General features: G+C 43.5%; 1 pseudogene; it reads right to left on the bottom strand.

Moving 5' to 3' along the window:
• Window positions 1–13,132: 13,132 nt before the first annotated feature.
• Window positions 13,133–22,268, bottom strand: LOC110150229 (pregnancy-associated glycoprotein 1-like; annotated as a pseudogene).
• Window positions 22,269–27,609: the final 5,341 nt, after the last annotated feature.

The raw sequence follows: 27,609 nt of genomic DNA, 5'->3' as shown, positions 1-27,609 counted from the left end.
GAACCAGGACTGATGGAAGAAGCACTGGGAATAGAATAGTGCCTAACAGAGGGCCAGACCTACCTTAGTCTTCTGGTTACACTTGGAGGTCACTTCCTTCCTGCTGGAAATCTTACTCCAAATGTGGAGGGGATAGAATTGTACTCACTGCCAAGCAGTCATGGGAAGATGGACAGCCTCCTCCAGAGGCCCTTATTCCACTCTAACTGTGGGTATCCTCCCAAGCCAGAGAGCAAATGGCAGGTCACCCAAAAGATGACCTACTTGAAATAGTGTTTAAAATACTACAAAATTTCTCTAAGAGTCCTGGCATATCCTGTTAACAGAGTTTTTTAGGAGAGAGGATACTTCACCCTAATTTGGGTTTCTGCTGAAGAATCTACAAGCTTCCCCATTGGCAATTTCTGACTTATAACCATCTGATCTCCCCACAGAACCCAAGTGATGGTAAGTTCCAGGGGGGAAGGCCTCTAATGTCCTCAGTGTCACAGCAGCTGTGTGCCAAGTGGTCTACCACTCCCAGTCCTGAGCCCAGGATCCAGGAACATCACCATTTACAGCCCTGGCCCAGCAGAGGCAGCCTCAGCATCCTCAGCAACACACACCTCTGAACCAGTTGTCCGCTGATTGGCACTGAGCTTCAGTCTGGAACAAGTGTTCTGGAGCAAGTCCAGTCTCCCTCATCCAAGAGATGGGAAACTGAACCCTGGGGTGCATAACTCAGCTTAAGGCTGCAGGTAAGTTAGTGAAGACTTGGGACCCAGGAACTCTGGTTCCCAGGCTAGGAGACTTCCAGGAAGGGCAAGATGAAAAAAAGCTCAATTGCATCCACTGCTGAGGAGCACTCAGATGTCTGCAAGCACCAGAGTGGAAGTTTCTTTCCTGTTGCCCCTCAAGTCTGGTTTTGATTTTATCAGCAGACCTGTCTCCATGTAGCAGCAGGAAAGCCATATTGAGGGATTTTTCTTCTGTGTTCAAGGCACAGTGGGGAATCCCCACCTATAGTGACCCCAGGAGGCAGTCGTGCAGGTGGTGACTGACTCACTCCCAACTTAGAATCCAAAGAGCACCTGCTCCTCATTCACACAACATGGACCCTTGACAGCCTGGGTAACATGAACCCGCATTCACAGTGAGAAGCATTCTCTTCTCAGCCTTCTGGTAACTTAGATAAGTGTCTTATGTTTCTGCAGGGAACCCCTGGAACAGCGAAGTTGGGGGTTGAGACTAGCCTGGATGAAGGGGATGTGTTCCCTCTTTGATGATCCAGGAGACCTTGGAGCTTCAAAGGCCTTGAGTAGGTTACAATCACATTTATGTTTTTCAGGGACTTTGCTTTATGAATCTGGTTGGAGACAAAGGACAGAAACACAGAACAAGTTTGGACATCTCTGGGTCCCAGCTGATTGTGACTTGAGTTTCAGCCTCGAGGCTTCAGAGTCAAGGGCTGATGTTATTCACAAGCCACCTTTGAAGAAGGAATAGAGGAAAGAGTTTTTGGGCAGAGAGCAGTGTGGTCAAAGGGCCATGGGAATCACACAGGGCAAGATGAAACAAGAGTGATTACTTGTTTCTTTGCTCTATCAGTTCCTTGGAGTTTCTACGCCTGAGAACAAGTACATGGAGATAGTCAAGGCATTGGTGGTGCCCCTGGCACCTGATGCTCCTGGTGATAACCAGTGTGTGTACACGTCCCTGAGTCCAGAGCCGATTCAGCCTTGTGATAGCCCCAGGTTCTTCCTTCTTGGGAAGGTTGATATGGCTCATTGCTGCTAACTCACAACTGAAGTATGGGATGAGGCCATGGTGGTTGGCCTGTAGGACATGTTCCAAGCATGGAAGAATGGTTGGCAGTGGAAGGGTAGCCATTTATTAAGCTTGGTTACCTTGGTTCTTAGCAAGTGGCTACTTCCCACATCTAGAATGCTTTTCTCCCAGCATTTTGCATGGCCGGGTCCTTCTCGACATTTAGCATCATATCAAATGACTGTCTCTCAGGTTTGCTTTCCCTGGCCACTGCGCTCTCACAAGCACAGACTCTGATCCAAAAAGTGCCTAGACACTTCCCTCAGTCAAAATAATAATTATAGTTACCACAGTGGCAAGGTGGGAGAGGAATAAACTGATAGTTTGAGATTAATATATGTATACTACTATATTTACTAGATAATCAACAAAGACCTACTGTACATCACAGGAATTCTGCTCAGTAGTCTGTAATATCCTGTATGGGAAATGAATCTAAGAAAGAATGGATACATGTGTATGTAGAAGGGAATTATTTTCCCATACAACTAATATTAATAAAATACTGTAAATACACTATAATCCTATATAAATTAAAAGCTCAATTTAGAAAAGAAAGGTTACCTGTAGAGACCCATGGGGTTCTTTAGACACACAAGATTCCAGATATGATGCTGGAGATGGCAGAGTGGGTGCAGAAATCTAGACATGATCTGAGGTTGCATTTTCCTGAGCTGTGGTGTCTTTTGCTTCTAGTGTCACATTTGACTTGTCTTTGGAGGATCTAATACAAGGGCTCGGAGACACCAGCTGGGTGAAGTTGCAGAATGAGAGGGAGGTGCTAGTAGGAGAGTGAAATCCCAGCTCTCTAGCCTTGGTTTCGGGCACGTTTGAGGCAAAACTTATGTCCCAAGATCCCTCTGAGAACAGACTGTAGCTTCCCTCTCCACGACTTGCATGGAATCAGACCCAGACTGGTTTCAGCCTTTGTCATGTCCTGCTTCCCCTGAGACAACACTGGTTTCTCTGGGAGGATTTATTTTTCTTTAATTTTGGCTGCGCTAGGTCTTCATTGCTGCTCATGGCTTCTCTACTTGCAGCAAGCAGGGGCTACTCTGTAATTGCAGCACACTGGTTTTCAATCCTGTGCTTCTCTTGGGCAGATCACAGGCTCTAGGGTACTCAGGCTCAGAAGTTGTGGCCCACCGGCTTAGTCACCCTGGGGCATTTGCAATCTTCCCAAACAGGTCTCTAACGCATGTCTTAAGCACTGGATCAAAAGGAAAACACTCTGGAAGGAATTAGAAATGCATCACTTTTACATGAAACTTGGCACCATGGCCTATTTATGAGGAGACTCATAGAGGATTGTCCCCTGATTCAAGCAACCTCCTGAGACCAGGACTGATTTAGGTTCCCTTCCTAAGTGTTCCTACAGCATCTTGACTGTCATGTCATATGGCTTTGTTCTTGCTTGAGTTTCTGAAACACACCTAGACCACAGCTTCCAGAGCGCAGGGCTGTCATGTGACTCACCTGTAAGCATACGTCAGTAGATCTTGTCTCATTCAGACTCTAATGTCAAGACAAGGCTAACACAAAGATCATTTATTCTATATGAGTGTTAGGTTACAGGTTCAACTACTGTAATCAAACCCTAAATAACATTGTCTTAAATACAATACAATTTCAATTCTCTTTCATATAATGGTAGTGCAGGTCTCTCCAGAGAGATGGGGACCCACTTCTTGTCACATTTTCCATCTGTGCTACTTACCTCTGATCTAAAATGGCTACGCCAGCTCCTGTCATTACATCTGCATCCCAGCTAGTGGGAGAGAAAATAATACTTCCATTTGGAAGTGACTTATCAACTCTACTCAAATTCCCCTGACCGAAGTATCTTCCATGGTCATGGCAAACCTGGGGGTGGTGGGTCCCCAGAAGGGCAGGGGAATGTGATCCTACTACAGAGCATCCATGATGAATAACAAGAGCCACCATCCTTCATTCGTGGCCCCGTGATTCATTCTTCTTTGGTTCTCCCCACACAGCTCTCAGCCTGTTTTGGCCTGCAGATATGGATATGGATGAGGTTAAAAGAGAGGACATGGCCAAAGGTGTACAAATATGGAGAAAACAAGAAAGGAAAGAAGATAAGAAAGTATAAAAATGCAAAATCTATAGGAAAGCATGCTTGTAATCATAATTTTGCATTTATACAATTTAGTTACACCTGGGGGTTATAAATCAATTTATAAAATAAAAAATAAGAGAAATGTAAAATATACATGTATTCACTAAACCCAACAAAATAATAAGGCTTTATCATATTAAACACATAGTAGTATCAGGATTAAGTTTGGATGCACATTGCAAAAAAACTAGAACAACCATAACTTTAGCAAGATAAACTTGATTTTTCTTTCACACTGAAACAAAGCTGGAGGTGGGCCAGCCAGAGCTTGGGTATAATCCATCTCCAATGTTACATGATTGTCCAATTCAACTGCAAGAGTTCCAGCCATCACAACTAAAATCCAGTCAGCAGTTAGGAAGCAGGTAGGGAAGGGAAGAGACTCATCTCTCAGCTAAATCAGCTTCTTGAAAGCAGTCTTCCAAGAAATCCCTCTTACAGGTCTGTTTGCATCTCAAACTCACCAGTCATGACTAAGAGCACGGGTGGGCAGGAAATGCAGTCTGGTAGCTACTGGGCTCATGACTATGTAACAAATTATTTTCAGTTTTTAAAGAAAAGCAGAGAATAGATCATTTTGTAGTCAGCCAGCAGCATCTGTCCTTAAAGAACAATCCTTTTCTGAATAAATGAGGCTAAACTGCTGGGCACAGTGTGGGAGCCAGGAGGAAGGAGAAGCAATAAGAAACAGCTAGATGGATCTGAATTGTGCTCCAGAATAAAGAGGCAGACTGGTCAGTAGAGATCTTCTAAGGACTAAAGTGAGGATTATACATACCACGTGACCCAATTTGTTTTGAAAAGTGCTTTTCCTCCTCAGGTCCCAAATCTCTCTCAATTCTTCAGCTTCTAAATACCTTGTCTTTGTTACCTCACATTCTGACCTACCTGTCTCACCTTCCTTATTTCTGTTCACATCACTTCTCCATCTAGTCCACCAGCTTTACAAGATCCAGTACTGAGGAGTTAGCAACACTTTCTAGCAGGGGATAGAAACACAATGACTATTTCTACTATAGTATTTGTTTGTCCTGATCAAGGCCTTTTGAAGGACTGGGATGGCTACAATTATGGATATCTTACGTTTCTTCTAAAATCCCAACCAAGAATTTGACTTCCTTGGACCTGGAGGGGATGGGTTCACTTTTGCATCCACAGGTCTTAGCAGAGCAGTAAGTCCCCTGTATATGAACAAGATACATTTCAAAAGGGTGTACAAAAATGTCAATTTCCTCATAAGTTCAGCAAAGTTACTTAGGTAGCCAACTAAGACAATTGTCTGCATATTAGTTTAAAATTGTAGTTTAATAGTTTCATGATACTTTTCACACAAGTAATACATAAAAAAACACAAACAATAAAACAAACATTTTTAATGTTTCAGTACCTGAATAGGGCATGGCAACCCCCTCCAGTATTCTTGTCTGGAGAATCCCCATGGCAAGAGGAGTCTGGCGGACTACAGACCATATGTTGCCAAAGTTGGACACAGCTGAGCAAATAAGTACAACTTTAAAAGTAGAGTAGTAGTACCATCTACATCACCACTGCATTTATGCTTCTGTTCAGACAGTGTAGTCGTGAAATAAAAACACTGCACCATTGTACTCCATACACTTCTGTACAGTAAAGTACGCAAAGCACACCCACTTGTCTGGGATGTGCCCACGACAATGTGTGTCAGATCTGTGAACTAACTGATGTGATTGCCCATGCAAATAGACTTTTACATGTTTGAAAGTTTTCAACTTGAAGGTCTGTATGTAACAGACTTGCTACACAGGCTTTCAGTGAATGTATGTAGTGAAGGAACAAGAGAGGAGAGTAAGGAGCTGCCTGTTCTTTCCCTTTTTGCATGTATTATGGCCACTCTAAATAGGAATTCCATTGGGTATAATTGAGGCCCAGTGTATGGGAACATGGCTGCAAGTGACAGAGGACCAGGATCCCAGGAGGTAGGACAAGAGCCATGGTAGGTTGAAAAGTGCCAAGAGTGCGAAATAGGAGGAAACAAGTTTTCACTGGTTTATGTGAAAGACTCGGCAAATATCATCCGGATTTGTTTGTAGTGATTGAGTGGTGGTATAGAGGAGCAGTCCCTCTTGCCCAGGATGTGCAAGAGAGGAGAAGAGAGAGGAGACTGAACCATTAAAATCAAACATGTATCCCAGGTCATGTATGTCTAGCACTGAAGAGACCTAAGTCCTGTCAATTTATCTGCTCCCTCCTGAGAAGAATTACAGTCATAAAAGATGGAAGGTCTGCACTATGCTATCACCTAACTACTCTTCTGCCCAGTAAACATTGATTTCTAATGCAATTTCTTTATAAACAGAGCATACTTTGTATGATGGAAGACTTCTAAGTTACTGTCCCATATAAACTTTTGGGGCTGTTCTGTGCCCAGTCACATGGGGCCCTGGAGACTGGCAGGCTCAGTTTCGGCTGCTGAGTGCAGTGTATGGGGATCTGCTGTCATCTGGGGCCTGGGTTATATCTTCAGGATGGGTTCACATCTGAGGGGTTAACACTAGTTGGCTTTAATTCTATCATCTTGCTCTTTATCTTCAATTTGTCCCATGTTCTTTCTTTCCACATCTCTTTCTATCCCTGACTTCTTTGTGACTGAGTAGTTTTTATGATTCTCTTTTATATCCTTTGTCACTTTATTAACTGTAACCATTTTTAAAGTAGTTTTAAGATCCATGGTAGGCATCTTTCACTTGCCCATCTATCATTATTAATTATGGTAATTATTAATAATTATTAAATTGTTTATTTGTCATTTCTTTCACTGTGTTGGTTCTTAGTGTGGAATGCAGGTCTTCCTTGTGGTAGGGATTCCCTATTTGAGGAGGGCAAGCTCAGTACTTGCAGCATATAAACTCTATTTGAGATATGCAGGGTTAGTTACTTAGTGGCATGTGGGATCTTAGTTCTCTGGCAAAGGAACAAACCAGCATCCCATGCAATGCAAAACAGTTCCTTAACAATTAGACCACCAAGGAAGTCCCTATATTTACCTTTTGATACATATTACATGTCTATCATTTTGGGTACTGTTCATTCCCCTGGAGACCCAGATTTCCACTTCCTTTTAAATTCATTCTGATTTGAGACCTTTTATAAAACATTTATTACATTGGTGTGTTGGTGGTGATGCAGTCTTGTAGTTATTGTATGTCTGAGAAAGTATTTTATCTTGTTTCTGATATGTATTTTTCTTGAGTATAGAATTCTGAGTCAATTATATTTCTCTCAGCACTCTAAGATGTGGTGCCAGTGTCCTCTGGCTAACATTGTTTCATAGCCCTAACCTGCTGTCATTCCCATTTGTTGTTCTACTATTTCTGTTTTTCCTTCTGGTTACATTACCTTGGTTGATTGTTTTAAACAATGAATTATGATATGCCTTTTTTTAGTTGTCATATTTCTTGTCCTTGAAGTAATTGAGCTTCTGTGTTAATGGGTTTAAAGCTTTCATCATATCTGGAAAGTTTTCAGCCAATAATTATGAAGTTCTTTCCTCTATTCTCCTGTCTTTCACTTCCTGTAGGATTCCATTTACATATATTTTAGCACTCTTAAAGCTGTTTCTAAGCTCTCTGTTGCACAATAATATTTCCCCGAAGTCTTTCCATTCCTATTTTCCATGTCTCTATTTAACATACTTAATATTCTTCAGCCATATGAATATAAAGTGTATTGTTCTAGTAAGAATCTTAATGTTCTTCCCTAATAATTCCCTGCTAATTATGTAATGTATATTTTACCTGTGTTTTTACTAATTGATTTTTCACTCATAATGGATATTTTCTTTCTTCTTTGCACATTTGGATGTTTTTTTTTCTTTTTAAGTTTATTTATTTAACTAAATCAGAGGATAATTACTTTACCATATTGAGATGAAACTAGGACAAATACTTTCACAATTTATATGGAAATTTTAAATTGATTGTGGATGTTATCACGTTTACCCTTTGGATGCTGGATATTTTTTAATTTTTATAAATTATTCCTTTCACTCTTTGCAAACACTGTTAATTTCTTGGAAACAATTGCATTTTTTGAAGGTTTGTTGTTCTTCAGCAACTCCTGGAGCTTTGGCAAACTTATGTCCACTAAGTGATGCCATCCAACCATCTCATCCTCTGTCATCCTCTTCTCCTCCTGTCTTCAATCTTTCCCAGTAACAGGGTCTTTCCTAATAAGTCAGTTCTTCACATCCATTGGCCAAAGGTTTAATTTTAGCATCGGTCCTTCCAATGAATATTCAGGATTGGTTTCCTTTAGGATTGATTAGTTGGATCTACTTGCAGTCCAAGGGATGCTCAAGAGTCTTGTCCAACACCACAGTTCAAAACCATCAATTCTTCATTGCTCACCATTTTTTATGGTCCAACTGTCACATCCATACATGACAACTGGAAAAATCATAGCTTTGATTATACTGAACTTTTTCAGCAAAGTAATGTCTCTGCTTTTAAAAATTTGCATAGGTTTGTCATAGATTTTCTTCAAACGAGCAAGCCTCTTTTAATTTCATGGAGGAAGTCATCTGCAGTGACTTTGGAGCCCGCAAAAATAAATCTCTCACAGTTTCCATTGTTTTGCCATATATTTGCCCTGAAGTGATGGAACTAAATGCCATGATCTTCATTTGCTGAATGTGGAGTTTAAACCAGATATTTCACTCTCCTCTTTCACTTTCATCAAGAGGTTCTTTAGTTTCTCTTCAATTTCTGCATATCTGAGGTTATTGATATTTCTCCCAGCAATCTTGATTCCAGCTTCTGCTTCATCCAGTTGGCATTATATAACCTGCATATAATTTAAATAAGCAAGGTGACAATATACAGCCTTTACCTACTCGTTTCCTGATTTGGAACCAGGCCCTTGTTCCATATTCAGTTCTAACTGTTGCTTCTTGACCTGCATACAGATTTCTCAGAAGGCAGGTAAGATGGTCTGGTATTCCCATCTCTGGAAGTTTTCCGCAGTATGTTGTGATCCACACAGTCAAAGGCTTTTGCATGGTCAATAAAGCAGAAGTAGGTGTTTTTCTAGAATTCTCTTGCTTTTTTCATTATCCAAAGGATGTTGGCAATTTGACCTCTGGTTCATTGGCCTTTTCTAAATCCAGCTTGAACATATGGAATTTCACAGTTTATGTACTGTTAAAGACTTGCTTGGAGAAATTACCTTGGTAGCATGTGAGATGATTGCAGCTGTGTGGTAGATGAGCATTCTTTGAAATCACCTTTCTTTGGGATTGCAATGAAAATGACCTTTCCAGTCCTGTGGCCACTGGTGAGTTTTCCAAATTTTCTGGCATATTGCGTGCAGCACTTTCACAGCATCATCTTTTAGGATCTGATATATCTCTACTGCAATTCCATCACCTCCACTAGCTTTGCTCGTAATGATGGTTCTGACAGCCCATTTGTAGGAACAGGCAGCTGTAGGAAATTTAGACATGAGGGGCCAAATGGGGGCAGTTTCATTTAGCTATAACAGCTACTTGTTGCTACGCTGAAGATGCGAGAGACTGACAAGAGATCAAGGGCCTTTTTGGCTTTCCTTTCAGTTTGATTTCAGGGGAGAAGTAGTTGACAAGGAAAGGCTGACTGGTAAGGCTGAGGAAGGGAGTAATCTGAGCCAGTAATCATTAGCTCTTGTTGGAACCCAGAAAACAGAAGCATCAGCTCAGTCAGAGTTCTGCTTCACGGTTCAAAAATAGAGGTCATTTGGCTTGAATCAATATTTGGCCTGGGGATGACAGCCATAATCTCTAAACAGAAGATTTCCTTCTCCACAGGTGGCAGAATAATTCATATTTGTTCCAGACTCAGAAACCCAGAAAGTCCTCTCAGTACCACTTGTTCTTTGCAGGCACACATGCAATCTAAATGGTAGAATTATCATCATGGTGCCCATTTTCCAGATGAGACAACTGAGGTTAAGGGACTTGATCAAGGTCACATAGCTAAGCATGTGAAAAGCCAAGCATAAACTCAGGGTAACAGTTCTCAGATTGTGTGATTTTACTCCACACCCACTGGGAGTGGTGGGTGGTGATCTGGCACCAATGCTTAGGAAGAAGCAAGCAATATTCAGGCTTAAATTTAAGAAAGTAACAAAAAATACTAGAACATTCAGCTATGACCTGAATCAAATCCCTTATGATTATATAGTGGAGATGAAAAATAGATTCAAGGGATTAGGTCTGGTAGCCTGAAGAACTATGGATGGAGGTTTGTAACATTGTATGGGAGGTGGTCACCAAAACCATCCCCAAGAAAAACAAATATGAGAAGGAAAAGTGGTTGCCTGAGGAGGCCTTAAAAACAGCTGAGAAAATAAGAGAAGTGAACAGCAAAGGAGAATGGGAAAGATATACCCAATGAAATGCAGACTTCCAGTGAATACCAAGGAGAGATAAGAAAGTCTTTGTAAGTGAACGGTGTAAGAATTACTGGAAAACAACAGAATTGTAAAGAGTATAGATCTTTTCAAAAATTGGAGATACCAGAGGAACTCTTCATGCAAAGTTGGGCACAATAAAGGACAGAAAACTCAATGCCCTCACAGAATCAGATGAGATTAAGAAGAGGGGGCAAGAATGCACAGAAGAACTCTACAAAAATAATCATAATGACTGGGATAGGGATGATGCTGGGGTCACTCACATAAAGCCAGATATACCGGAGCATGAAGTCAAGAGGGCCTTAAGAAGCAACACTAAAAGCAAAGCTAGGGAAGGTGATTGAATTCCAGCTGAGAAGTTTAAAAATCCCATAGAATGAGGCTGTAAAAGTGTTGCGTTCCATATGTCAGCAAATTTGGAAAACAGCCATAGCCACAGTGCTGGAAAATGTCAGTTTTCATTCTAATCCAAAAGAAAGGCAATTTCAAAGAATGTTCAACCTATCATGCAATTGTGCTCATTTCACTTGCTAGCAAGGTAATGCTCAAAATCCTTTAAGCTAAGTTTCAACAGCACATGAACTGAGAACTTCCAGATTTACAAACTGGTTTGAGGAACCAGAGATCAAATTGCAAACATCCATTAGATCATAGAGAAAGTAAGGGAATTTCAGAAAAATATTTTAATCTGCTTCACTGACTATGCTAAAGCCTTTCACTGTGCAGACCACAACAAACTGTGGAAAATTCTTAAGGAAATGGGAGTACTAAATCACCTTACCTTTCTCGGAAAAAGTCTGTATGCAGGTCAAAAAGTGGCAGTTAGAATCAGACATGGAACAACTGAAAGATATAAAATTGGAAAAGGAGCATGACAAGCTATAGACTGCCACTCTGGTTATTTAACTTATATGTAGGATGCATCATTCGATATGCTAGTCTGGATAATTCCCAAACTGGAATCAAGATTGCTGGGAGGAATATCAACATCCACAGATATGAAGATGACACCACCCTAATAGCAGAAAGCAAAGAACTAAAGAGCCTCTCGATGAGGAGAGGAGATGAAAAAACTAGCTTAAAACTCAACATTCAAAAAACTATTCACAAAAAGATACTCACCATTCATGGCATCCAGTCCCACCACTTCATGGCATATAGATGAGGGAAAAGTGGAAACGGTGGCAGATTTTACTTTCTTGGGCTCCAAAATCACTATGGACCTTGACTGCAGCCACAAAATTAAAACACACTTACTCCTTGAAATTAAGAAAGGCTATGAAAAACCTGGACAGTGTATTAAAAAGCAGAGACTCACGTTGCTACAGAGGTCTGTAGTGTCAAAGCTATGGTTTTTCCAGTAATCAGCTACAGATGTGATATTTGGACCATAAGAAAGGGTGAATGCCAAAGAATTGAGCTTCTGAACTATGGCAATTGAGAAGATTCTTGAGAGTGCCTTATACATCATGGAGATCAAACCAGTCAATCTGAAAGGGAATCAACCTCTGACCCCTCCTGTCTCAGCTGAGGCATCTACTGAGGGCCTGCAGGTGGAAAGAACTGATTCTTCCACTGCAAAAGTGCCTAGCCATGGTAGCTCCAAGCAGGGTTTGTAGCTCCACCCCTGGAGGAAGCTCAGAAAGGCTGAAGCCTCTGTGTACCCTAGGACCCCTGATACAAGCATTGCATTCTCCCCAGCAGCATTGAAGGCCAAGGAAGTGGCATTCTGGGCCCTGAAGGAGGGGGATGGCTCAGGAATCCACCGGGGCCACCACTTAACAAGTAGGACTGGAAAGGACAGAGCAGGCATATGTGGCAGAGAGCTGGTGACTAGGGTGTGGGAACAAGAGGGAACCAGCTCTGCATGAAGTACCTCACCCAAACTCCCCTGGAGGAGAAGCCCAGTGATAAGTTCATCTGAGATGGGATGAAAACAGTCTATATCATTACCCCTTAGAATTCCTCTGAATGAGGACGTGGTGGAGTTGCTGGGTCATCATGAATTAATCCATGGCCTATACCATCCCCCAGTCGCTATCCTTGGAGCTGCCTCTCCCCAGATTCAGTCATGAAGTTCTGGAGGAAACTGAGAATCATGTGTGTCCTCTGGGTCAGGGCCAATGACCATATAAAGCCAATCATAGGGCCCCATGGCCCCACCAGGTTGGCTGATCTGGGGCTGTACAGGTGATCTGAGGTGGGTCATTCAGAGAACACACTTGAACTCTGATGTCTGCAATCTTTTTCCTTATTGGAGATGCCTTTGGGATATAAAACCCTAGGGCAGGTAGCTTGGACTCCCTCATTAGGTGTAGAAGCCTTAAGGAAGAAAGTTGTCAGGCTAAGACCATCAAAGAAGAGGGAATGAAAGAGTGAGGGTATGAAATAGAGAATGGATTACTTCTGATTTCTTGGGTCCAGTCACTGAGATCTTTAAATTTGCTCTGATTCTTGTGTCCTGGATTCCCAGAATCATTTCAATGAGTCTCCCCATTCTTTGAAGCCAGTTGGAGTTCTCTCCTCTCAACTGTGATTCAGACTTTGTTCTAGATCCTTCCCGATCATTGTACACCTCCCAGGCACAAACATAGGCACCCATTTGTTTCAGCACCATTATGAGTGAAACCCTTTATTCTTTACTGAGAATAGGGTGTGCAGACCACCAAATACAGTTCACCAGCATCTTGGGCAGGAGTGCCCTAAGTGTGAGTGAGTGTTTGTTAGGAGTGGCCATACTGATTCCTGTGCCACTCCAAGCATTTACAGTGCCTGTGCCAGGACAACCCTGTCATTTCCTCTATTAAACACTGAGAAATACAGTCTCAGAAAGATGTCAACCAGGATCCAGGTCTCTGTAGGTGTACTCACTGTATTCTCTTAAAAGGTGGTATGGCAGTGGCCTGTAGAATCCTGAGGGAGTCAGAGACACACAGTAGTCAGCCTGAGGCCTTATGTTCGACTCCCACAGATATCCAGACCCAGCACAATTCTTGGTTTCATTTCCCTCTTTTGATAAGTATCAAAGGATTTTCTCATTGACAGGGGATATATGAGAGTTCATCTACAACCAAAAAGGGCCAGTACATGCAGTTGCCATGAGGAAGGGTATAGGGGAAGGGAGGACGGGGAGTTGGGGAAACAGTGAATGATATAAAACAAAGTCCTACTGTAGAGCATAAGGAACTCTATTCAATATCCAGTGATAAACCACATGAAAGAGAATAAGAAAAAGAATGTATATATTTTCTATGTGTATAAGTGAGTCACATTGCTGTGCAGCAGAACTTAAGGCGACACAGAAGATCAGCCACACTTCAATACAATTTTTAGAAAAGAACAAGAGTGGCCCCTGGTTCTCTTCACTCCCTGTTTCTTTCCTCCTGACTCCTGCTCCTTGCTTTCTCAGCAGAGAATGCTGGTTCTCCTCCTGCATCCCCAAAATCCATACTTTATTAAAAAAATTTTACTTTGTATTGAAGTATAGCTGATTAACAATAATCTGGGTTTCAGGTATACAGTAAAGGGACTTAACTGTATGTAGTGCTGTATCCTGGTCCCGAAGATACCCCTCCCATCCAGGCTGTCATATAACTGAGCAGGGTTCCCTGTGCTACACAGTAACTCGTTGTTGGTTATCCATCTTAAATATAACAGTGCCCACAACACGTTCTTGAAGACTTAACTCAGGAAATCTGGGAAGCCTCCTTCAGCCCACACTCACGCTCTTTGGCCACTCCAGGCTTGGTTGGGCAAGGAACTCTGGTTCCCCATCCCCACCGGTCAGCCCGTAGTCGTCATCACCCCTAGTAAGTCCGCAGTGCCACAATGCAAAGCACGTTGGGATGTCATTTCCATGGAATCCAGTGCAGTGTCACCTAGAACCAAGCAACCCTCCATACGGCTCCATGAGTTTGTGGTTTTAGAATTTCTGAAATTCCCTCCCTTCCTCAAAGCCTTCTTTGAGCCCATCAGCCAGCTCTGAACTCCCATAGGGAGCTGACATGAAGCCTCCACCCTGTGCCGGGGCTGAGCAGTCACTGTGCACCCTTTATTCACCTTAGCATCCAACCTCCCCACAGAGGGGTCAGGTACCCCAACTCACAAAGGGGACACCTGGCCAGAGCAAGGGGAAGATGGTGGCCGAGAACTAGGCTGACTGTGTAATTTATCATCCCAACCAGGAAAACTGCGAGAAGGGGAGGGAGAGTGTTAATCCCTATGGTGGGACAGCACACTGGGACTGTCCCCAGCCATTCTCCTTGTCACATGGCCTATTTCAGGGACTGCTAGTGCTGACTTTCCGGGTTCATGCATCTGAGGTTTCATTTTGAACTGAAGCTCCTTGAACACTGAGGACCTCAGTGTTCCTCTCTCGTTGTGACTCCCACCATGCCAGCATGGTGTGGCGTCTCCACATTTATTTCAGGATGATCAGTGTCCCAGACGGGCCTTTACTATCAAGTGGTTGGTGTTGTGGGAGGTTCTGGCCCAGCCACAGGGCTCAGCAGCATCTGAAATAGTGTGAGATGGCCTGCAGAGGGTGGCCTCCTCCCAGCATCAGTGCAAGGGTTATTTCGAGTTCCTATTTGAGAACCACCCCTCAGGGTCCTCCCCTCACCTTGAGGATGTAGGCTCGAGCTGGCACTGGGTAGTTGATGCCATTGATGGTGAAGATAATAGAGGGCAGGATATTGACCGCAAAACATGAAATGTAGTTCTATTAGAGAGAGAGGGAGAGAGTTTGGCCCTGAAGATCCTTGTTGTATGTGGAGACTGGGAGTGACCCTGGGGCATGACCCTTCACCTCGGAACCCGTGGCATGGCACCGATGAGCTTCTGGATGTTATTGACCAGTCTTCTTGGGCCAAGGATCAGTGATGTCCCGGTGTCCACAAGAGCCTCGCAGCCGCCAGAACAAGCAATAACCTGTCTTTTCATGGAGATGCTGAGAGACAGTGGAACAAAGCGGGCATCGAGGTCACTCTGAGTCTCCCCAGAGCTGCCCCCTTCCCGACTGTCTGCTAAACAGCCCTTCGTCTCTTGCCCTGAATCTTTTCCCTTGCTTTCGACATGGCACCTTCCTTGACATCCTTGAATGCAGTACTTGAATACACCAGGATCTTTTGTACCTTGACTCAAGCTGGTCTTTCTTCCTAGAAGAGTCCCCTCCCCTTTGACTAGCAAATTTCTTCTCATCTTCCAGATTCCAGCTTAATTGATATGGTTTCAGGGAAGTCTTTCCCCCAGGTGTTTATCAGTCTCCCTTCTTGACACTCTCTGTAGACCCTTCCTCATGTCTAGCATATACCAAAGTCAAAATTCACTATGTGTGTGTGTCATATCTGTGCTTCTGCCTTCTTAAATGTGAGGGCGAGTTTTATTCTCATTGCCTCCCTAAAGTGCCTGGCACAAAGTGGATGCACAATGCTTGTCTGTTTAGTGAGTGAATGAAGACTGTGAAAATAATGAATGAGAAACATCCAGAGAGCTGTATCTGGTGGAGAGCAAATAACCGGTCAACCACAGGGTGAAGATGGAGATTTGCAGGGCAGCAGATTCTCACAGTGGTGGGAGACAGGGGCTCTTCGAGGAGAGAGTGTCTCCCAGCACTGCTCCTACAACCAGCTCAGACTCTGAGACCTGGCCAAGAAATACATGACTAGCCCACAGAAACTCCAAAGGACAGGTCAGCTTTTGTCTGAGGGTATCACACAGAATCCTATCAGTTATTGCCTCTTGTTCTCAGGCAACTCCTGGATCCCACCTTTCTGATTTTCTCAGTTATAGCCCCTGCCTCACTCTGTGCCCAGAGAGGTGGGGTTTCTTTTATATTAGTTGATTTCACGTCTTAAGAGACTTTTGGACTCTGTGGGAGAAGGCGAGGGTGGGATGTTTCAAGAGAACAGCATTGAAACATGTACATTATCTAGGGTGAAACAGATCACCAGCCCAGGTTGGATGCATGAGACAAGTGCTTGGGCCTGGTGCACTGGGAAGACCCAGAGGGATCGGGTGGAGGGGGAGGTGGGAGGGGGGACCGGGATGGGGAATACATGTAAATCCATGGCTAATTCATTTCAATGTATGACAAAAACCACTGCAATGTTGTAACGTAATTAGACTCCAACTAATAAAAATAAATGGAAAAAAAAAAAAAAGATTGCAGCCAATCTCTCTCCACTGCTGGGTAGCTTCTCTATAAGGAGACCAGTTTTCCCCATTTACTCAGGACTTTCCCTGTTTTTAAACTGACATATAACTGTACTGAGAAATTCCTTGATTCTAAGTAGCCCTAGAAAGTTGGTCATCTTATAACGCTGTCCAGGCTGGTGAAATGCTCCCTGATCCTGTTCACCACACGATAGAGTCCTCTGACCATGCTCGCCGCCTCACAGGGCAGTGGATGCAGCACTCTCTCAGCTGCACAGACCTCTCTGGACCCTGTGAGGACCCTGGTTAGAGCCCTGGTCAGGAGGCCTGGGGATTATGAACCGATGGGCCATTTGTGTATCTATGTGCTTGTGTGTTTGTTTGTATGTGTGTTTGTATGTGTCTCTGTGTGTGCTTCTGTGTCTTTGACTAGCTATGCATGTTTTTATGTGTCTCTGTTTACGTTTATATGTGTCTGCTTCTTTTTTCCATGTGTCTGTGTGTCTGTCTGTGTCGTGTGACTATGTGTCTGAGAATCCATTTGTTTGTGTCTGCCTATGCCCATGTACAGTAGTGAAAGAATCCCTCGGGCTGACCCTCAAAGAGAGAGGCTTACCAGTCCATGTGTACACGCCAGTCACCCACTTGGGTCAATGGTACCCAGTTGAGCTCTCCCTTGTACTAGCGGTGGTCCACCCCACCAAACATCACCACACTGCCTTTTGCCCTGCATGTGTAGAGAGAAGAGAGGAGGGGATCTTTGGAGGACAGTAACAACAGCACTGTCTGAGAGCTTTGCTTCTCCACCCATCAAGACCCTAATAAGGTCCCCATCTACAGATGCAGAAATCAAGTCTAGGAGTGATTGAGAACCAGACTGAGGTCGGTTCCTGGATAATGAGTGGCACAGAAAAGGTTAGAAGCTGAGTCACCTGGCTGGGCTCCACCCACTATATCTTCTGAAGATGCCCTGGACCTCCTGTGACCTGAGAGCTCAGACAGCCTCAGAGGACAGTGTACTGAAACATTTTGGCTTTCTCCTTGTCCAGCTTGTCATTTTTCAGGAAAATTAAGGCCTGTGAGTGCTAAGTGTATGGGGTCAGGTCACCCAGAGTTGGCTCCAAAGGCCTGTGACCTCTACTCTCCAATGGGCCCCACGCTCAGAATGGACCCCACCTCTGCTCTACCTGTGTTGAAATGCCTAATATTTCATGAACAAGGGGTCCCACACTTTTGTTTTGTGTCCCACACTTTCATTTTTCACTGGCTTCTGCAAATTGGGTACAGGTCCTGGGCTCACAGTGAAACACTAATGAGGAAGGAAAGCTGCCCACCATCCTTCTCCTTTCTTCCTTATCAAATTCATAAGCAAATCCTATTGCCTTTTCCTCCAACTTGTTTCCTGTTGCCTTCCATTGGTCTTCCTCCTCACTCATTCCCCTAGACCAAGTTACTGGTCTTGAACCCAGGAGCATGGTTGTGTTCCAATAAAATGTTATTTATAAAAGCCAGTGGTGAAGCTAGGTGTGGCTCTGGGGCTATAGTTATCCTGGGTTATATTATCTCTCAGAATACTTCTTTACTAAGTGTTCTATAGTTTTTGTGCAACTGAAAGCATCTTACAGCTAATTTGGAGAAAGGGATTGTCCAGCTCAGACTTACTTGCTCAAGTAGAAGGCAAAGACAGGCTCAGAAACGGCACCTTGATTCTTCAGGTTGTCAAAGATGGGGATGGCTCCAGTGAGGGATATGTCTGGGTACTTCAAGCCAAAGATGCCATCAGAAGGTATACCCTCACACCTGTATTCCACCATGCTTAGACTGAATGACTGGTCAGTACTTACAAGGTCCCCAGTCTGTGGGAGAGAAGAGTGTTCCCACTTACAGATACATGAAGTGGGGCTAGGACTGGGATGGGGTGCATTGCCATTAGATCCTCAGGGAAGAATTGAGGCTGGGCTGTGTCTTTGGTGGACCTCAGATGGTTAGACCAAGCTGGGAGGGGAATTTGGGTTCCATTTGTGAGAGGCTGTGAATTTTAAAACATCTGCCCCTCTGAAAAACACCACCTGAATGAGTCAAATTGGCCTCGTGGCTTCTGTGCAGCTGGGGCAACAACAGTCAGGCCAGGTCCCATTGGTGCCTCCTTGTGGGCAAAATGAGCCAAGAGCAAGGTAGCCTTCTCTTTGGCATCACTGTGACCTAATGACAAGGAATGGACTGCATTCTCTGTAAGGTACTGTGGATTCTGCATCTGTCCCTGAAGACAGAAGGCAAAAAGCCAATTTTGCTTACAGTGATCTATGAAATCACTGTCTGGGAAATTCACTTTTGGGGATATGTGTGTCTTTGTGTGGGTATGACATAGAAAGAGAGAGAGGGTAAATACTCAAGTGCTTTGGGGAGGCAGGCCATAGGTTTTATTAGACTCTCAAGGATCCTCTAGAGTGAGAACTCATTTATCAAGCCCTCTGACTTCTCTGGCCTCCAGTTTCCCAGTCTGGATACCTGAAGCCCTTGACTGCCACCTGAGGGTCCCTAGATCAGTTTTATCCTGTCCCCAAACACCCCACAGCAACTGCAGTCCTGAAAAGCCAGCCTAGCTCCATCGTTTACCATATGTGTGACCTCAGCAAGGCCCTTGCTGTCTGCACCTCAGTTTCCTCATATGTCGTATGAGCTAATCAGACCACCAGCTATGTGTTCTTAAACCACATAGGATTAAACCAATTATTACCTAAAAGAGCTAGAACAATCTGTGAATATAAAATTGGGTGTTTTTGTCCCCTATTCTCACTCCCAGCAAAATGAACCTTGAACTGATCATGGGCAGAGAAGCCGCAAGTCCACACCTCAAGCCACTCTCTGGGTTAGCTAATCTGTGTGCTCGTGTGTCACCACAAGCACTGCCTCCCCAGGGACAGGATCCTGTGGGTAAGATGGCCAATATCTACAGGAGTTAGGCTAGGAAGGGTCCTGCCAGATGGTCCTGCATCTGTTTTGCAAGCAGTGGTCACTCCATAGCCAGTCCTGACTCAGCTTCTGTTTACAAATTACCGGAATGGTGTCATAAGCAAGTAATCCCTTCATGCTCCCAGATCCATATGTGATGCTGAAGGTCTCTTGGGTAGACCAGAAGGTGGATGACTCAAGATGTCTGAACCTAACTTGTGTAGCTGCAGACACAAGAGGTGTGTATCATCAGGGCCAAGGGTGCAAAACAGGCTGGCAGGGCAAGTGAAGGATGGTCCGTGTATGGGTTGTCTGTACTCACAACAGGTTGGGCTGGTGCAAAAGAGGGAGGGTACCCACAAGTCAGATGAGCCTGTGTCAAAGATAACCTGGAATTCCTGAGGGGGTGTTCCAATGGTGATGTTACCCACATAGAGCATCTACAGAGAAAAGGAGGGAGTGGGTTAGTGCAGAACTGGCTACCCTCTATTCCCACACTGATGCCTCCCTCTGGGTGTCACATATCTCTTGAGATCACTTTCCAACCACTGTGGAGCTCACAGCCTTTGATCACAGAGGTGCTTGCTTTTGATTGTGTGTGTGTGTGTGTGTGTGCTACATGGTATGCAAGATACTGATTTAATAACGGGATATTGAAGTGGTACCTCCTGCATTGGAAGTGCAGTGTCATAACCACTGAAAATCCAGGACCGCTGAACATCCAGGGAAGTTCTGGTGCCTTCATTTGAGAAACACTGTAGTCTCTTCAAACCCAGCCTTAGCACCCCCTTCTTCAGTAGGTCCTTCTTGATCAACCCCAGCCACTCCCTCTAAACTCAGACAACATTCAATCAACACCACACAGGTGACCCTTTATTTTGACATGTATTTACTCTTTGCCTATCTCTCAGGTCAGCATGGGCATTCTTGAAGACAAAATAAGCCTTTTTTCTAATCTAAAAACAGTAACCAATGTGTTAGATTCTTATGGCCTTACACAGAATACGGGTTCAGGTAACTTTTTACGGCTGTGATTCTTGCATCTGTGGAAACTGAATTCCTCTGCCTGGGGATTCACAATTGCTTTGCAGTTTGTTCTACCTTCTGATCAGAGATGGTTCACTCTTCATCTGTAACTGAGTGACTCACTTAGTTCAGAAGGAACCTCTGCTTCTGCTTCTGCTGCTGCTGTGTTGCTTCAGTTGTGTCTGAGTCTGTGCAACCCCATAGACAGCAGCCCACCAGGCTCCCCCTTCCCTGGGATTCTCCATGCAAGAACACTGGAGTGGGCTGCCATTTCCTTCACCAATTCAGGAAAGTGAAAATTGAAAGTGAAGTCTCTCAGTCATGTCTGACTCTTAGCGACCCCATGGACTGCAGCTTACCAGGCTCCTCCATCCTTGGGATTTTCCAGGCAAAAGTATTGTAGTGGGTTGCCATTGCCTTCTTCTCAGAAGGAACAATCTCCCTTAAGGAGTTCATGATCTGAGCCACTGTCATCTCCTGGTCTTGTTTTTGCTGACTGTATAGAGCTTCTCCATCTTTGGCTGCAAAGAATATAATCAATCTGATTTCAGGTGTTGACCATCTAGTGATGTCCATGTGTAGAGCCTTCTCTTGTGTTGCTGGAAGAGGGTGTTTGCTATGACTAGTGTGTCCCCTTGGCAAAACTCTATTAGTCTTTGCCCTGCTTCATTTCTGTACTCCAAGGCCAAATTTGTGTGTTACTCCAGGTGTTTCTTGATGTCCTACTTTTGCATTCCAGCCCCCTATAATGAAAAGGACATCTTTTTTGGGTGTTAGTACTAGACGGTCTTATAAGTCTTCATAGAACTGTCCAACTTCATTTTCTTCAGTGTTACTGGTCAGAACATAGACTTGGATTACTGTGATATTGAATGGTTTGCCTTGGAAACAAACAGAGATCATTCTATCATTTTGAGATTGCATCCAAGTACTGCATTTCAGACTCTTTTGTTGACTATGATGGCTACTCCATTTCTTCTAAGTAATTCCTGCCTGCAGTAGTAGATATAGTGGTCATCTGAGTGAAATTCACCCATTCCAGTCCATCTTAGTTCACTGATTCCTAGAATGTTGATGTTCACTCTTGTCATCTCCTGTTTGATTGCTTCCAATTTGCCTCAATTCATGGACCTAACAATCCAGGTTTCTAAGCAATATTGTTCTCTACAGCATCAAATCTTCCTTGTATCACCAGTCCCATCCACAACTGGGTGTTGTCTTTGCTTTGGCTCCATCCCTTCATTCTTTCTGGAGTTATGTCTCCCCTGATCTCCAGCAGCTTATAGGGCACCTACCAATCTGGGAGTTCATCTTTTACTGTCATTTCTTTTTCCTTTATCATACTGCTCATGGGGTTCTCAAGGCAATACTGAAGTGGTTTGCCATTTCCTCCAGTGGACCACATTCTGTCAGACCTCTCCACCATGACCCATCTGTCTTGGGTGCCCCACACGACATGGCTTAGTTTCATTGAGTTAGACAAGACTGTGGTCCGTGTGATCAGATTGGCTAGTTGTCTGTGACTGTGGTTTCAGTCTGTCTGCCCTCCGATGCCCTCTCTCAGTGCCTACCATCTTCCTTGGGTTTTTCTTACCTTGGACGTGGGGTCCCTCTTCACGGCTGCTCCAGAAAAGCGCAGCCGCTGCTCCTTACCTTGGAAGTAGTGTAGCTTCTCTTGGCAGTCCACCCCTAACCTTGGATTTGTGGAAGCTCCTCTCCAACGCGTTTCTGCTGTGCCCTTGCAGCCGCCACACTTCTGCACTGCCATCGCAGCTGTGGCTAGCAAAAATTCAACAACTTATTCTTCCTGATATTGTTTCTCTTATTGTGACAGAATCATATGTACATTATTAGCTAAAAGCAAGACAATAATTAAAACTAATGCTCTGATGTAAGCCTTTCAGTGGCTGAAAAAAGAGTTTCACACATAACAAGTTTAATGAAAACCCTGCTGTCTTAAATCTTGAACTGAAAGCATATGTTTGTACCAATGAATTATACTCCTCTTTATTTTATTTTCTAAAGAAAATGTATACTTCCTCCTGTGACGAATGTAGAGCCTAGAAACAAGACAACTTGATAACAGTGACTGTTCTGAGGTCTCACATGTAGCTTCTAAATATATTTCCCATCAGATGATCTTTAAGAGATGGCTGATTTCAGGACTATGTCAAGAAATGCACAAAATAATCTTGGGAATCTTGAATGACAGGAAGGCGAGGGACTTTAAAGACCAGTGGGGACTGTACAAAAAGTTTAGGAATCCAAATAAAAAGGCCAAACTTCTACCAGTTTGTTGGGCAGAATGATGTTTCTGCTTCTCAACACACTGTTTATGTTTGTCATAGCTTTCCTGCCAAGAAGCAATCATCTTCTGATTTCATGGCTGCAGTCACCATTCACAGTGGTTTTAGATATAAGATGAAGAAACTTGTCTCTTCTTCTACCTTTTCTCCTTCTATTTTCCTTGAAGGATGGGGCCGGATCCCATGATCAGAGTGTTCTAATATTTAATTTTAAGCTGGTCTAATGTGTCCAAATGTTAATAGGCAACATCTAATTTGTCACTGTGATAGACTGCTAGGGCACCAACTCACCATTCTGAGCACTGTGAAAGGGAATAATCATCAATATGTATGCTACTTTTTTATCTATTAAGCATATGTTATATAACTACAAACAGTTCCAGGAAAACAAGCTAGACTCTCCCTTCTCAGGGTGATGAGAGACTGATGGGGATCAACTATAATACAGATGAAGCCTCACTCACTGGCCTGCAGCTCAACTCCTGCTGTGGAGGTCTGGTTCTTAGTAGACCAAGGACTGGTACTGGTCCTGGCCCACTGTGCTGGTATTGTGAACTCCTGTTCTAAACCCAATAGTGGAACATTCTGTAAGACAACCACCCTGCTTCCTACCAGTTTCTGAACAAGTAAATGGCATTAAAATTGGGAGAGGAGCAGTCCTATTGTCTTAAAGGAGAACAACCAAGTGCGAAAAAAAGTACATTCTTTCAATAAACTTTGAAAAGACAAATGCTTATTGAGAGTCAGGGAAGTTTGCATATGGACTAGATAAAATATGTTCACTTTATTGGGAACAAAAGAGCAATTTTTAACATCCTATCATGTTACCCCAAATACTCATTGTGTACATTTTGTGAAATGTTCATCTCATCCCTAAAATACTTCAGAAAAAATGAATACAGAGTAAAAGAGAGAATGAAATGAGGGTCCGTCTTGATTTAGAAACAGATCTGCAGAGCTGCTATGTATTGAATTTTGTCCACCCTTGACCCCCAATGTGATGAAAATATGAAGTAGGGTCTTTGGGAGGTACCCAGGTTGACATGGGGTTTTGATGGTGGTCCCTCATGATGGGATTATGCCTCTCCCTCTTTTTCTCTCTTATTCTCCCTCTTCCTCCTTCCCTTCCCCCACCACATGTGTGAACGTAGCAAGAAGAGTAAGACCTGATGTAAGTCAAGGATGTCTTTACTGGGAACTCAACTGTCCACCACCTTGATATTGCATGTGCAGGTGGTGCAGGTGGTGACTGACCTCCTCCCAACTTAGAATCCAAAGAGCACCTGCTCCTCATTCACACAACACAGACGCTTGGCTGCCTGAGTAATATGAACCTGCATTCACAGCGAGAAGCACTCTCTTCTCAGCCTTCTGACAACTTAGATAAGTGTCTTATGTTTCCTCAGGGAACCCCTGGCTGAGCGAAGTTGGGGTTTGAGACTAGCCTGGATGAAGGGGATGTGTTCCCTCCTTGATGCTCCAAAAGACCTTGGAGCTTCAAAGGCCTTGAGTAGATTACAATCACATTTATGTTTTTCAGGGACTTTGCTTTATGAATCTGGTTGGAGAAAAAGGACAGAAACACAGGACAAGGCTGGACATTTCTGGTCCCAGCTGATTGTGTGTTGAGATTCAGCCACCAGGCTTCAGAGTCAGGGGCTGATGTTATTCACAAGCCACCTTTGAGGAAAGAAAAGAGGAAAGAGTTTTTAGGCAGAGAGCAGTGTGGTCAAAGGTCCATGGGAATCACACAGGGCAAGACGAAAAAGAGTGATTACTTGTTTCTTTGCTCTATCAGTTCCTTGGAGTTTCTACTCCTGAGAACAAGTACATGGAGATTGTCAAGGCATTGGTGGTGTCCCTGGCATCTGATGCTCCTGGTGATAACCAGTTTGTGTACATGTCCCTGATTCCAGAGCCAATTCAGCCTTGTGATAGACCCAGGTTCTTCCTTTTAGGAAAGGTTGATATGGCTCATTGCTGCTAACTCACAAGTGAAGTATGGGATGAAGCCATGGTGGTTGACCTGTAGTCCATGTTCCAAGCATGGAAGGATGGTTGGCAGTGGAAGGGTCACCGTTTATTAAGCTTGGTTACCTTGGTTCTTAGCAGTGGCTACTTCCCACATCTGGAATGGTTTTCTCCCAGCTTTTTGCATGGCCGAGTCCTTCTCATCATTTAGCATCATCTCAAATGAGTCTCTCTCAAGTTTGCTTTCCCTGGGCACTGCACTCTCACAAGAACAGACTCTGATCCAATAAGTGTCTAGACACTTCCCTCGGTCAAAACAGTAATTAGAGTTATCACAGTGGCAAGGTGGGAGAGGGATAAATTGAGAATTTGAGATTAATATATGTATACTACTATATTTATTTTTCCCAATTATTTTTATTAGTTGGAGGCTAATTACTTTACAATAATTGTAGTGGTTTTTGCCATACATTGACATGAATCAGCCATGGATTTACATGTGTTCTCCATCGTGAACCCCACTCCCACCTCCCTTCCCCATCCCGTCCCTTTCGGTCTTCCCAGTGCACCAGCCCCGAGCACTCACCTCATGCATCCAACCTGGACTGGCAATCTGTTTCACACTTGATAATATACATGTTTCAATGCTGTTTTCTCAGATCACACCACCTTCGCCTTCTCCCATAGAGTCCAAAAGTCTGTTTTACACATCTGTGTCTCTTTTTCTGTCTTGCATATAAGGTCATCATCACCATCTTTCTAAATTTCATATATATGCATTAGTATACTGTATTGGTGTTTTTCTTTCCGGCTTACTTCACTCTGTACAATGGGCTCCAGTTTCATCCATGTCATTAGAACTGATTCAAATGAATTCTTTATAATGGCTGAGTAATATTCCATTGTGTATATGTACCACAGCTTTCTTATCCATTTGTCTGGTCATGGGCATCTAGGTTGCTTCCATGTCCTGGCTATTATAAACAGTTCTGTGATGAACTTTGGGGTACACGTGTCCCTTTCAGATCTGGTTTCCTCAGTGTGTATGACCAGAAGTGGGATTGCTGGGTCACATGGCAGTTCTATTTCCAGTTTTTAAAGGAATCTCCACATTGTTCTCCATAGTGGCTGTACTAGTTTGCATTCCCACCAACAGTGTAAGAGGGTTCCCTTTTCTCCACACCTTCTTCAGCATTTATTGCTTTTAGACGTTTGGATAACAGCCATCCTGACTGACGTGTAATGGTACCTCATTGAGGTTTGATTTGCATTTCGCTGGTAATGAGTGATGTTGAGCATCTTTTCATTGTATACTACTATATTTAATAGATAATCAACAAAGACTTACTGTATATCACAGGAATTCTGCTCAATAGTCTGTAATATCCTGTATGGGAAACGAATCTAAAAAAGAATGGATACATGTGTATGTATAAGGGAATTAATTTCTATACAACTAATATTAATACAATACTGTAAATACACTATACTCCCATATAAATTAAAAGCTCAATTTAGAAAAAAAAAAAGATTATCTGTAGAGACCCATGGGATTCTTTAGACACGCAGGATTCCAGATATGATGCTGGAGATGGCAGAGTGGGTGCAGACACCCAGACATGATCAGAGATTGCATTTTCCTGAGTTTTGGTGTCTTTTGCTTCTAGTGTCACCTTTCATTTGTTTTTTGAGGACCTAATACAAGGGCTTGGAGACACCAGCTGGGTGTAGTTGCAGGATGAGATGGAGGTGCTAGTAGGAGAGTGAAATCCCAGCTCCCTAGCCTTGGGCATGGGCATGTTTGAGGCACAATTTATGTTCCAAGTTCACCATGAAAACGGACTATAGCTTCCCACTACACGACTTGCATGAAATCAAGCACAGATTGCTTTTATCCTTTGTTATGTCCTGTTTCACCTGAGTCCACACTGGTTTCTCTGGGAGAATTTTTTTTTTGGCTGCCCTATGTCTTCATTTCTGCTCAGGCCTTCTCTGTTTGCAGCAAGCAGGAGTTACTCTGTAATTGCAGTACACTGGTTTTCAATCCTGTATTTTTCTTGAGCAGATCACAGGCTCTAGGGGACTCGGGCTCAGTAGTTGTGGCCCACCAACTTAGTTGCCCTGGGGCATTTGCAGTCTTCCCCAACCAGGTCTCAAATGCATATCCTCAGCACTGGATCAAAAGGGAAAACACTCTGGAAAGAATTTGAAATGCATCACTATTACATGAAACTTGGCACCATGGTCTATTTATGAGGAGACTGATAGAGGATTGTCCCCTGCTGCAAGCAACCTCCTGAGACCAGGAATGATTTAGGTTGCCTTCCCAAGTGTTCCTACAGCATCTTGACTGTCCTGCCATGTGGCTTTGTTCTTGCTTGAGTTTCTGAAACCCACACTAGACCACAGCTTCCAGAGGGCAGGGCTGTCACTTGACTCACTTTTAAGTATACATCAGTAGATATTGTCTCGTTCAGACTCTAGTGTCAAGAAAAGGCTAACACAAATATCAGTTTTTCTATTATGAGAGTTAGATTACATGTTCAACTACTGTAATCAAACCCTAAATAACATTGGCTTAAGCACAATAGAATTTCAATTCTCTTTCATATAATGTTTGTGCAGTTCTCACCCTTGAGTTGAGGACCCACTTTTTCTTGTCACATCTTTCACCCGGGCTACTTACCTCTGGTCTAAAATGACTATTCCAGCTCCTGTTATTACATCTGCATCCCAGCTTGTGGGACAGAAAATAATACTTCCATTTGGAAGAGAATTATCAACTCTACTCAAATTCCACTGGCCAAAGTATCTTCCATGGTCATGGCAAAC

Source organism: Odocoileus virginianus, unplaced genomic scaffold (assembly GCF_023699985.2).
Source record: "Odocoileus virginianus isolate 20LAN1187 ecotype Illinois unplaced genomic scaffold, Ovbor_1.2 Unplaced_Contig_39, whole genome shotgun sequence".
NCBI lineage: Eukaryota > Metazoa > Chordata > Mammalia > Artiodactyla > Cervidae > Odocoileus > Odocoileus virginianus.
The sequence above is the reverse complement of the archived record's forward strand: the minus strand, read 5'-3'. Positions and strand labels throughout refer to the sequence as shown.